The sequence below is a fragment of the Schistocerca nitens genome, chromosome 7, assembly GCF_023898315.1.
Source record: "Schistocerca nitens isolate TAMUIC-IGC-003100 chromosome 7, iqSchNite1.1, whole genome shotgun sequence".
In the NCBI taxonomy this organism is placed as follows: Eukaryota; Metazoa; Arthropoda; class Insecta; order Orthoptera; family Acrididae; genus Schistocerca; species Schistocerca nitens.
The window spans coordinates 53,463,631-53,476,355 of NC_064620.1; positions in this window are offsets into that span (position 1 = coordinate 53,463,631).

The window sequence follows — 12,725 nt, forward strand, 5'->3', positions numbered from 1 at the left end:
GTCACGCGGTTCCACACTGAAGCGCCTACAACCGCTCGGCCACCAGCGGCCGGCCAATGGTAACACATTTCGAGCGCCATCCTGTATATATAGTTCTCAAAACCAAGGACCACAACAATTTGTTTGAAAAGAGAGGAAGCCGGCCGGGATGGCAAAGCGGTTCTAGGCGCTACAGTTCAAATGGTTCAAATGGCTCTGAGCACTATGGGGCTCAACTGCTGAGGTCATTAGTCCCATAGAACTTAGAACTAGTTAAACCTAACTAACCTAAGCACATCACAAACACCCATGCCTGATGCAGGATTCGAACCTGCGACAGTAGCGGTCTCGCGGTTCCAGACTGCAGCGCCTTTAACCGCACGGGGCGTTACAGTCTGGAACCGCGCGGCCACTACGGTCGCAGGTTCGAATCCTGCCTCGGGCATGGGTGTGTGTGATGTCCTTATGTTAGTGAGGTTTAAGTAGTTCTAAGTTCTAGGGGACTGATGACCTCAGAAGTTAAGTCCCATAGTGGTCAGAGCCATTTGTAATATTTTGGAAAGAGAGGAACAGAATGTGATAGTACCGTCCATAAACAATGTATCACACTGTTTAAAAAACAACACTATTTTTGCTGTGATCAAGCCTGTAAGGTGGCAACGCTTTTGTCCCCTACACGCGTCCATTTAATATGACTATAATCACTTTTGCGAGCACTCTAGGTCGATAAAAACGACTGACAGTGGAGCATCGCTCTGTTGATAATTAGTTGTTGTTTGTTGGAGTAATACTCTGGATTGCCGGCCGGAGTGGCCGAGCTGTTCTAGGCGCTACAGTCTGGAACCGCGCGATCGCTACGGTCGCAGGTTCGAATCCTGCCTGGGGCATGGATGTGTGTGATGCCCTTAGGTTCGTTAGGTTTAAGTAGTTCTAAGTTCTAGGGGACTGATGACCTCAGAAGTTAAGTCCAATAGTACTCAGAGCCATTAGAACCAATATTCTCGATTACGGCGTATAAAATGTCTGTGGTAACGCATCGGAACGCTGGGTATGTAATACAGGCAGAACTACACGATTTTGTAACTATCTGATTTTGCGTCAATGCGTTGTATGGGAAGCAACAGGGACAGCGCTAGGCCAGCGGCCGGAGGCTGCTGTACTGGAGGCTGCAGCGGTACGCTAAGAAAGGAACGGGCTGGGAAGCCCTGTAATCCACTCAGCCATGTGTCACCGGCGGCCCCAAGCCCCTCAAACACGGGCGTCTCCAGGTGTGTAGCCTCAAGTGTTTACAGAACCAGGGGTCTCTGTTTGCTCCGACGGTAAATTTTGCGATGAAGTTTGAAGTGGTCCCTTAGGAAAAAATATTCCGGAAAATTTGTTGTTGCCCACAGCTGTGGATCTTTCTAGGTGGCTTGAGCGGAGTTTACTCCTGAAATTTGGTAGAAAAGGAAGAATTGTGGAAAATAGTTCAATTCCCAGGCCGTACATTGGTCGGCACTGGGGAACTGGGTATTTCGAGCGTTTCTAGGGATTTACTGGCTCGGTGAAGATTTGGTGGGGAAGACAGAGGGGCTAAGAGTGATCTTGGTCGACACGCTGTACAGGTCTTCGGTCTTCGGCTTTCGTTCTGAGAGGACATTAGCCATGTCATCTCTTTTCTGATGGGAAGACTGTCACAATTTGAGAAGTCTACTGACAGCAGTCTGTTGTCTAGGTATTGTGGGAGAGTAATTTCCGAGGTGCCGCACTCGCACTCTATGGCCGCACCGTCGCCCACGGGACATTACTCCCGCTTCGGCCTGCGTTAGGAGTAGCGTTAAGGGGACCCTGCCTATCTGACCCATGTTAGTTTAGGCAAGTATTTGACCCATTTCTGAAAAAACTATTTGATGCATGACCTCAATATTTTTACTGTATGTTACATGATGCTAACAGAGTCAACTGTACTAAAATCTACTTTATCCATTATACAGTTTTTAAGAAATACCGTTTTAAATTTATTGACAAAAAATATTAAGTTTTTTCTGCAGAATTTTTTTTGTTAACTTCCTAACGCGGGAATTTAATTAATGTAGTACCAGAGTTGGCTTTTCATGTTATGGAGAGTCTCTGAAAATTTCACTCATTTATCTATGACAGTTTCTGATATAATGGGGCATTGTTGTTGTTGTGGTCTTCAGTCCTGAGACTGGTTTGATGCAGCTCTCCATGCTACTCTATCCTGTGCAAGCTTCTTCATCTCCCAGTACCTACTGCAACCTACATCCTTCTGAATCTGCTTAGTGTATTGATCTCTTGGTCTCCCTCTACGATTTTTACCCTCCACGCTGCCCTCCAATGCTAAATTTGTGATCCCTTGATGCCTCAAAACATGTCCTACCAACCGATCCCTTCTTCTAGTCAAGTTGTGCCACAAACTTCTCTTCTCCCCAATCCTATTCAATACCTCCTCATTAGTTACGTGATCTACCCACCTTATCTTCAGCATTCTTCTGTAGCACCACATTTCGAAAGCTTCTATTCTCTTCTTGTCCAAACTAGTTATCGTCCATGTCTCACTTCCATACATGGCTACACTCCATACAAATACTTTCAGAAACGACTTCCTGACACCTAAATCTATACTCGATGTTAACAAATTTCTCTTCTTCAGAAACGCTTTCCTTGCCATTGCCAGTCTACATTTTATATCCTCTCTACTTCGACCATCATCGGTTATTTTACTCCCTAAATAGCAAAACTCCTTTACTACTTTAAGTGTCTCATTTCCTAATCTAATTCCCTCAGCATCACCCGACTTAATTTGACTACATTCCATTATCCTCGTTTTGCTTTTGTTGATGTTCATCTTATATCCTCCTTTCAAGACACTGTCCATTCCGTTCAACTGCTCTTCCAAGTCCTTTGCTGTTTCTGACAGAATTACAATGTCATCGGCGAACCTCAAAGTTTTTACTTCTTCTCCATGGATTTTAATACCTACTCCGAATTTTTCTTTTGTTTCCTTTACTCCTTGCTCAATATACAGATTGAATAACATCGGGGAGAGGCTACAACCTTGTCTCACTCCTTTCCCAACCACTGCTTCCCTTTCATGTCCCTCGACTCTTATAACTGCCATCTGGTTTCTGTACAAATTGTAAATAGCCTTTCGCTCCCTGTATTTTACCCCTGCCACCTTCAGAATTTGAAAGAGAGTATTCCAGTCAACATTGTCAAAAGCTTTCTCTAAGTCTACAAATGCTAGAAACGTCGGTTTGCCTTTTCTTAATCTTTCTTCCAAGGTAAGTCGTAAGGTCAGTATTGCCTCACGTGCTCCAACATTTCTACGGAATCCAAACTGATCTTCCCCGAGGTCGGCTTCTACCAGTTTTTCCATTCGTCTGTAAAGAATTCGCGTTAGTATTTTGCAGCTGTGACTTATTAAACTGATAGTTCGGTAATTTTCACATCTGTCAACACCTGCTTTCTTTGGGATTGGAATTATTATATTCTTCTTGAAGTCTGAGGGTATTTCACCTGTCTCATACATCGTGCTCACCAGATGGTAGAGTTTTGTCATGACTGGCTCTCCCGAGGCCATCAGTAGTTCTAGTGGAATGTTGTCTACTCCCGGGGCCTTGTTTCGACTCAGGTCTTTCAGTGCTCTGTCAAACTCTTCACGCAGTATCTTATCTCCCATTTCGTCTTCATCTACATCCTCTTCCATTTCCATAATATTGTCCTCAAGTACATCTCCCTTGTATAAACCCTCTATATACTCCTTCCACCTTTCTGCCTTCCCTTCTTTGCTTAGAACTGGGTTTCCATCTGAGCTCTTGATATTCATACAAGTGGTTCTCTTCTCTCCAAAGGTCTCTTTAATTTTCCTGTAGGCAGTATCTATCTTACCCCTAGTGAGACAAGCCTCTACATCCTTACATTTGTCCTCTAGCCATCCCTGCTTAGCCATTTTGCACTTCCTGTCGATTTCATTTTTGAGACGTTTGTATTCCTTTTTGCCTGCTTCATTTACTGCATTTTTATATTTTCTCCTTTCATCAATTAAATTCAATATTTCTTCTGTTACCCAAGGATTTCTATTAGCCCTCGTCTTTTTACCTATTTGATCGTCTGCTGCCTTCACCACTTCATCCCTCAGAGCTACCCATTCTTCTTCTACTGTATTTCTTTCCCCCATTCCTATCAATTGTTCCCTTATGCTCTCCCTGAAACTCTCTACAACCTCTGGTTCTTTCAGTTTATCCAGGTCCCATCTCCTTAAATTCCCACCTTTTTGCAGTTTCTTCAGTTTCAATCTGCAGTTCATAACCAATAGATTGTGGTCAGAATCCACATCTGCCCCAGGAAATGTCTTACAATTTAAAACCTGGTTCCTAAATCTCTGTCTTACCATTATATAATCTATCTGAAACCTGTCAGTATCTCCAGGCTTCTTCCATGTATACAGCCTCCTTTCATGATTCTTGAACCAAGTGTTAGCTATGATTAAGTTATGCTCTGTGCAAAATTCTACAAGGCGGCTTCCTCTTTCATTCCTTCCCCCCAATCCATATTCACCTACTATGTTTCCTTCTCTCCCTTTTCCTACTGACGAATTCCAGTCACCCATGACTATTAAATTTTCGTCTCCCTTCACTACCTGAATAATTTCTTTTATCTCGTCATACATTTCATCTATTTCTTCATCATCTGCAGAGCTAGTTGGCATATAAACTTGTACTACTGTAGTAGGCAAGGGCTTTGTGTCTATCTTGGCCACAATAATGCGTTCACTGTACAGAAAATTTAAATTCGTAGGAAATTGACTTTAAAGAAAAAACCTTTTAAATTTGTTACTTACAGTTAATTAAAACTATCCTGCAGCCTATGATACCCCTTCTTTGGTCTCTAGCAGATCTTACAGCTTCTTTCTCACCTTCCTGGATGTTTGTCTTGCTTTCTTGGCCATATTAGATGCAGACCTGTCTGCATTGGCTCTCCTCACTTTATCGCAATATTGCAGCCCAGTGATCATATTTTCACCATGATTAATTCCCAGCTTTTTCAGTACCCAACACTTTCCAATATTAGCACAACGGAATGTAATAACTGCATCATGAACTCCTTGTTTCATAGCATGCATGCCCACAAATATAGTTTTACGAAATCGGTTCCAAATTATGCTGTTGGAACATTCATTTGGGTTCTGTGTCTGCCCATCCAGACATTTCCTTAGAAGGTCCGGCTGAGCCAAGTCTCTGAAAATAGGTTTAATTGCTGTAATAACAGCAGCAGAAAGGGTATGCTGGTGAGAATAAGATTCTCCTGTTGCCTGAGCACTATTGTATTTGCACCACGAATTTTCTCAAATGGTTCAAATGGCTCTGAGCACTATGGGACTTAACATCTGTGGTTATCAGTCCCCTAGAACTTAGAACTACTTAAACCTAACTAACCTAAGGACACCACACACATCCATGACCGAAGCAGAATTCGAACCTGCGACCATAGCGGTCATGCGGTTCCAGACTGAAGCGCCTAGAACCGCTCGGTCACAGCGGCCGGCACGAATTTTCTCCTGATGGACACAATCTATGACATGGCTTATCATCAGTATAGGACTTATGGAAGAATATGGCCCAAACATCTCTCTTGATTGCCTACAGGTTTTCTTTATTTCTCCTAATTTCCTGCCCAGTGTATACCTGCAAGTTTTCAATAACAGCTACTCGCAAACACACTTGAACAAAACTAACCACGTGTTTGAAAGCGTGTTGTTTTCGAACAGCAGAAACAAAAGAATACCGATCGTTGCATTCCAAGGATATCCAACACATTCGGGAGTTAAAAAAAATCCCTAAAGTGCAATGTAGGGGATATAAATATATGCAGAAAAGTAGGTGACAGAAAAGTGGGCGTGGCACATAAACACTCGTGGCAGGAAAATGGTCTTTAAGTGATCGAAAAGAAATTTTTTCAGCAAAATCATTTTCACTGTACTTAAATAAAACATTAATCTATCGAAATATGGTGAAAACCGAAATTCGATTTTTTTTTCGATCTGAAATAGCTGGATCATGTGCAATTGCTGTTTCCACTGAGGTTTCACAATAATTTGGGTTCTAGTGACTCTTATTTAACGTTTTGTGTCGATGTTAGTCGGTCAGCCAATTTATAAGACATCGTGTTCAGCACCGATTTTGACACAGTTCACTGCCAATCCCTGGTAGGAGGGTAATTTGTAAATTGTTCATTTGTTTTCGTTTATACAGCATTCGTCTGAAGTTGATAATAAATTTATTGTGGTTCAGTAGAGTTTTTACTTTCAGTAATTTGATCCTAAATTCACGCTTTTGCTTTATTTTATTTCTGTGTAATTATCTGATACTATTAAACCCCCTAAGTGTTCGTTATGGTTCATGTTTGGAATTAAAAATAGGCGTGATTCATCGTCATCACTACCATTGCAAATTAATTAGGGGTGACAGGGCGACATTTAAATCTAGCGTTATCCCTCCTTGCGTACATTTCCACTCCCGATTTCTCTGTAAGTTTTTGCCAGGGGCGAAGCACGTTAAATCCATACAAGCAATAGGTGAGGTGTCTCAAGCCTATAGCATTTTTGTCGACATCGTTAACAAATAACCAGTTTTCATCTAAAGTAATTCATAAGATGTTTAGTGACAGCTATAATCACTTCGATAGGCCCCTTGGTAATTTAGGACGAAGTCTCAGACGAACAGAATGCATATTTTTTTCTAATTTTTCTCATTCAAGGTAAGTAAGTCATCAGCAAAGATCTTGGAATGAAGAATTTTTCTTGGTCGTCCGCATAACAGTTGACTCGCATTACGTTTCAAACAGTTGCTCACCCTGTGCTTGAGCATAGAGTGGACATGGTCAAGCTTATGGTTCTTAGAATTATTCTCTTCATGAATCGTAGCAGTTATGTCAATCTTCAGATATGCTTTGCAAGTCTTTTCACAGCATTACCACCGTTCAATTTCACCACTTAATAGTTCCACAGAATCGAAAATTGTACCCCTCTGCAACAAATAGCTCCTCTCCTTTCTCACTACACATCGTTGAAAGCTCCCTATACGCTCTACTGTAGCCAACCAAGGTTGTGCTCGCAATTATTATGTTTACCGCTAGAGATGTATCGATTACCAAGCATTTTATTACAGCGCCTCCAGGGAAACCATCGGCAACTAGCATCCGGCCTTTCCAACCAATCATCTTCTGGTGAGTTAAGCTGCCGTGGAAGAACGTTGTAGAAATCTCTTCAGATCCATTCGAAATCTACCTGTTCCTCCCTTAGAGACAATTAGCACTCATAAAAAAGAGCCTCTTACGGCTTCAACTACGGGAAAGTAACGAAAACCTTAGGGGTTCTCTTAGTTGCTCTTTTATGTAACAGTCTATTCTGATCTGTTTTGCTTTGGAGAGTATCTATGACACTGGCAGAAGCGATTTACCTCCGCAATTGTTGACAATTAATTTTCCACTTTTCCTGTGTAATGGGTGAATGACTCCAACTCTCCAGGATACTGGGACCTCTCTTGCGTGTCAGATCTGCTGAAATAGTCTCCCTAAATGTTTCAATACTTTGTCTCAGGCATATTTAATAAGGTTCGAAAGAAATGAGTCCTTGTCAGAAATTTTGAGGCTTGTAGTGGAGCGGAGCAAATAAGTAAGGAGACACCCAGTTTAATACCAGGTGATGTGGTGAAGCTGCATCTGGGCATGACAGCGGATGCCGACAGAAAGCGGCCCACCATACTTGGCAAGGTCTAGGAGGGATACAAAATCCCGTTGTAGTAAAGGGCCCAAGTCAAAGGGGTGCTGATAAAGCATCACACTTTTGCAAACGACGCTGATTACAAGACGCCTAAGTTTTAAAAACTACGACAATATTTCAGTCAAAGAAAATTATGCTCAAAAGGACAGTCTTTCATAGTGAAGGCAGTGGCGGCCTGTAACAAGTTTTTCTTGTTTTGGCACGTACTACCTCCTCCCAAATTGTGGAATGCTAACGGCTTGCAGTAGGAGAGGTCCACAGTCAGAATTATCTTAATAATTTTCGCTTATAACTTTCGACTTGGCCATTTCCCGACCAGGGTCGCTCACCTCAAACTGATCCATTCACTTGCCGGCCGGAGTGGCCGAGCGGTTCTAGGCGCTACAGTCTGGCACCGCGCAACCGCTACGGTCGCAGGTTTGAATCCTGCCTCGGGTTAGTTAGGTTTAAGTAGTTCTATGTTCTAGGGGACTTATGACCTCAACAGTTAAGTCCCATAGTGCTCAGAGTCATTTGAACCATTTTTTTTATACATTCACTCTCCACTTTCCCTGAAAATTTGCTGCATCATTCCAATAAATTAACAGAGAAACCTAATACGCCTAAAAGTATGATATAGAGGTTGATTTTATTTATTTATTTGATAAATTTCGTATACCTTTAAGCAAGGTAATGAAACGTCCCCTTGAAAAATTAATAAATGACTGTGCTGATAAACCTCTTACATTATTTGCTTTTCAAACAGCTGAGCAAAACTGAACGTATTCAGACATTACTCTCTTTACTTACTCTGATCAACACTAAATTGACAGACAATATTTTTAGCGCAACGCAATCTGACTTTTAATAATGCCTACACAAGAATGGCCCTGACTAACAATAACCTAAACCTTTCATGAATCACTTACCTCACAAAAATCTTCGTTACTCGAACTACTGAATTACAGCGAGCGCCAATACTGCCAGCTAAATAAAAGATTCTAACTACTGAAGTCACTAACTACTGATAGCCATAGTTAGCAAATGAAAGATTTTGATAGAGAAGAAACAATGTATTTACCTTAATAGTGTTCAAAATTCATAATATATATAATTCAGTTCGTGACATCCAATCTTACAAATTTACTGTCTTTGATGGACACACGTCCAGATCGTCCGCTCTCAAAACTCCGCCATCTCTCTCCCCACATCCAGCACTGCTGGCGGCTCACCTCCAACTGCGCAACGCTACGAGCTGTTAACAGCCAACTGCCCAACACTACAATAGCAAATTCCAACAATGCCACCCAGGCACAGACTGCAGACAGCACAGCCAGTGATTTTCATATAGAGCGCTACGTGGCGGTGGCGTTACCAATATAAGAACCTAAACAGCCTACTTACAGTAGTTTCTTTGTTAATGGTGCTACGTCCTATGTACGAGAACGCTAATATGACAGCCAGTAATGAGTTCTTCATATCTTATAGTCAGGATCACTCAGCTGTGTGAAAAAGACTGCAGTAATAGACGTAAATAAACGTAGATATTTTTAAAGAATTTCCCACGAGATCTTTCACTGTTTGCAGTTGAAGTGAGTTTCTGGCAATGGACGTCTGCATTTCGAGACTTTGCGTCGTATAGAAGCTTTGTCTGTGTTATACCTGTGATTAATACCAAACATTCATATAAACGTCATAAATAGAGGCAGAGAGCTGGTTTAGAAGCTCCTCCTATAAAAAGGCACATGAAAGTTAAACAGTTGCGGGATAAATGACAGAAGGCTGCTTAAAATGCAGTACTACCCTGTGAGGGAGGCAGCTCCCTGCTGAACTATAAAAAGGGCGGCCGCAGGGCGGCGTGAGGAGGTGGATGATTGGGGTGTGACGAGGGTGAACTTTTAGGACCAGCTGGGGTTGCGCCGAATGAGATGCCCCGCCTGCTTGCCTGCCTGCTCCTCTCTCCTTATGCCATAAAAAGAATTTCCATTGATCGCCCGTGGTAGGCTGCCGGGAACCTCTTGGTCTGCATCATTTTATTCTCCTTCCTTCATTAAAGGGCGCTGAAAATGCCGGAGGAGGGCGTCTCTTTTAACGTTAAGATTCATCTTGTGCCACTGTTTACGTTTATCAGTTTCATAGGACGCCTGTTTTTAATAACTTCCCCGTTACGGCGCTTTTTATACCGGTTATCTTGTGCTCTTCCTCTGCCTTGGTTTGCATTTCGTTATGAATTCGGCTGCGTACGGCACTTTACGATATCAAACTGAAAATCTGGTCGTGAACGCTAAGAGGTAATGCCGTTCGTTACATACTGACTAAAAAATGCGGCCAGAAACTTCTAAAGAGCAATGTCAGAATTCAGCTTACATTTAGCATAGTAGGGCGGACGTCTTAATGCGATCTCCTCTCCTCCTAACGTCAGAACAGTGGTTGCAGCTCTATAACTATCCTATCAAATTCGGTAATAGCTATACAGTTGACGTTCTCATCGAAATCTCTTTACAATGCCACAGTATGCGGACGTTGAAAAAATCATCACAGTTTCCGTTTAACGAATACGTTTGCTGACATTCTTACTCGTTCTGGATACACATTCTGAGTGGTCGGTAATAGCCGCCTAACCATACGCGGGGCGTTTAGACAAAAGGGCGACACATTCCTATAGGGGGTTGTCTTCTGCTTCTTGAAACGTTTCCTATTATACAGGCCGTTCACAAAACCTGTTCGTCTTCTCTTCCCTCTCACAGTCTAGCGTTCAGCATTTCGTCCCCATATGGTCCTCTTCGCTCCACAAAATTCTTCACCTGATCTCTTCATCTTATTCACCGTCTGACAATCAGTCTCCTTCCAAATTCTGTCCATTCTAGAGCGCTTCTTGGAAGTCTTTCTGGTCCAGATCTTTCAATGTCACCAAACAATTTAAGCCTATTTCTCTCCGTAATTTGTTTCAGGTGATCCATCTGAAGGATGTTTCGTATTGTTTCATTCCTTATCCAATCCCTCCTCGTCTTACCCAGGATCCCTCGTAGAAAGCGGATTTCTACCGCTTCTATTTTACTAAGATGTTTCTTTGTCCTAGTCCAGTATTACGATCCGTACGGTAAATTGTCAGATTTCACGATCTTTGCTTTGGCAGGGGTTTTCCAATTTCTGATTATGTCTGAAACACAATAATAAAATTTGGAACAATTTTTTGTTCTCTCTCAAATTTCACCCATGATGTTTCATTTCTGGGTTAATTTAATTTTTAAATATTTGAAAGCATCTGCTTCTTTAATAATTTTTTCAGTTCAGCTTACAGCCTTCAGTTTTTAATTTTGGCTGCTAATTTTCATCACCTTATTTTTGTTAAGGTATTTTTCATGCCTGCTTCTTCAGTTACTCTCTGCCAGGTATTTAGCTGCTCTTCCAATTTCCACTCCTTTTCCTCCCAGATTATCACATTACCCTCATAGACTATACTTTCCATATCATCTGCTGCTGACCCTTGACGAATCGTTCTAATGATGTCGATCAGGACTATATTAAAGGCCACTGGAAAGAGCTGACTTCCTTGTCGAAACTTCCTCTCACCTCTAAACCATTCTGATTTCTTGTCATCTATTATAAGTCAATTCAGGCTTTTGTTATACATGTTTCTGGTTCTGAGTTGCCTTTCTTTTGTGATTTCCGATCTATTCAGACCATGACATGTCCCTTCATCTTTGACAGTCTCATAAGTCTTTTTTTATATCTATGAATGCAGCTACGATATCTTCCCAAATTCCTGCTTCTTTTGTACGATCTCCCTAGCTGTAATTATGATACCTATAGCTGATCTTCCAGGTCGATATTATTGTTGCTCTTTTCTTAACCGTGGTTCTCTCTTTTTCCTGATTTTCTGCAAAATTATCTTTTCATAGATCTTCTTGCTACTCCCTCGTAGTTCTCACAGAGCGCCTTGTTACTCATCTCAGGAATAGATGCAATGATTGCTTTGTCCAATTGTCAGGAGTCTTTCCACTTGTCCATACTGTCCTTATTATTTTATACAGTCACATAATTCAGATAGGTCCTGCAGCATCGATCGTTTCAGTAATGATTATTACGTTATCTACTCCACAAGCTTTGCCATTTTTTATTTCTAATACAGCATTCTCTACATCCAGTATCTGCGTATCTTCTCTTTTTATGTTCTCTGTGATGGTGTTATTTCTTTCACCTCTCCCTGTTTGATTCCGTGTCTTTGTTTCATACTGTCCTTATTATAGATTTTGGATGTATTATTCCCATACTCTCAACACTTCTTCCTCCCACACGGGTCTGCCTTCTTTGTTGATGACTTTTGCAGTATTTTCCTTTTGCTTCCTTCTGTTTAATAATTTGCGATATAATATCTTCCTGTCATCCTTAAAATTCCTTTCTTCCTTTTCAAGACATCTTATTCGGCAATGCTATAATTTTCCTTACGCTCTGAAAGTCGTTTCCATTTGTCTCCATTATGTTCCGTTCTGTTGTCGAACATTTCTCTCCATGCGTTGTTCTTCTTCTTGACCGCAGGTGGTACTATTAGTCAAAATTAGAATGAAAGTTCTTATAATTACATGTCAGGAAACTAATATCTGTTATCACCTGTTTTAAATGTGACGCGTTAGTCCTACGACGTACGCAATCACTGATACTGCCAATAACATTACGTTTTGACGTAGTATATGAGTTTACGAGAACCGTGTTCGAATATAGCTGGTCCAATATCGGTCGCCAGCTGGCCAGCCTTCAACATGCGCTTAAAGATACAACAAATTTGACTTCAACTCTTAATTCAGCCTCTGCTCTATGATTCTGAAAAGTGTTCTTTTTTAGCATTTGACGATGAATAAAGTTTAAAAACTCACAAACTGCCCACCTCCATTGAGCAGTAAGTAATTCAGAGGAAGTGTGGTATTAAATTTATTTTTCAGGCATGAAATTAAAAGGAAAAAAGAAATAAATGCTCCTTGTGATC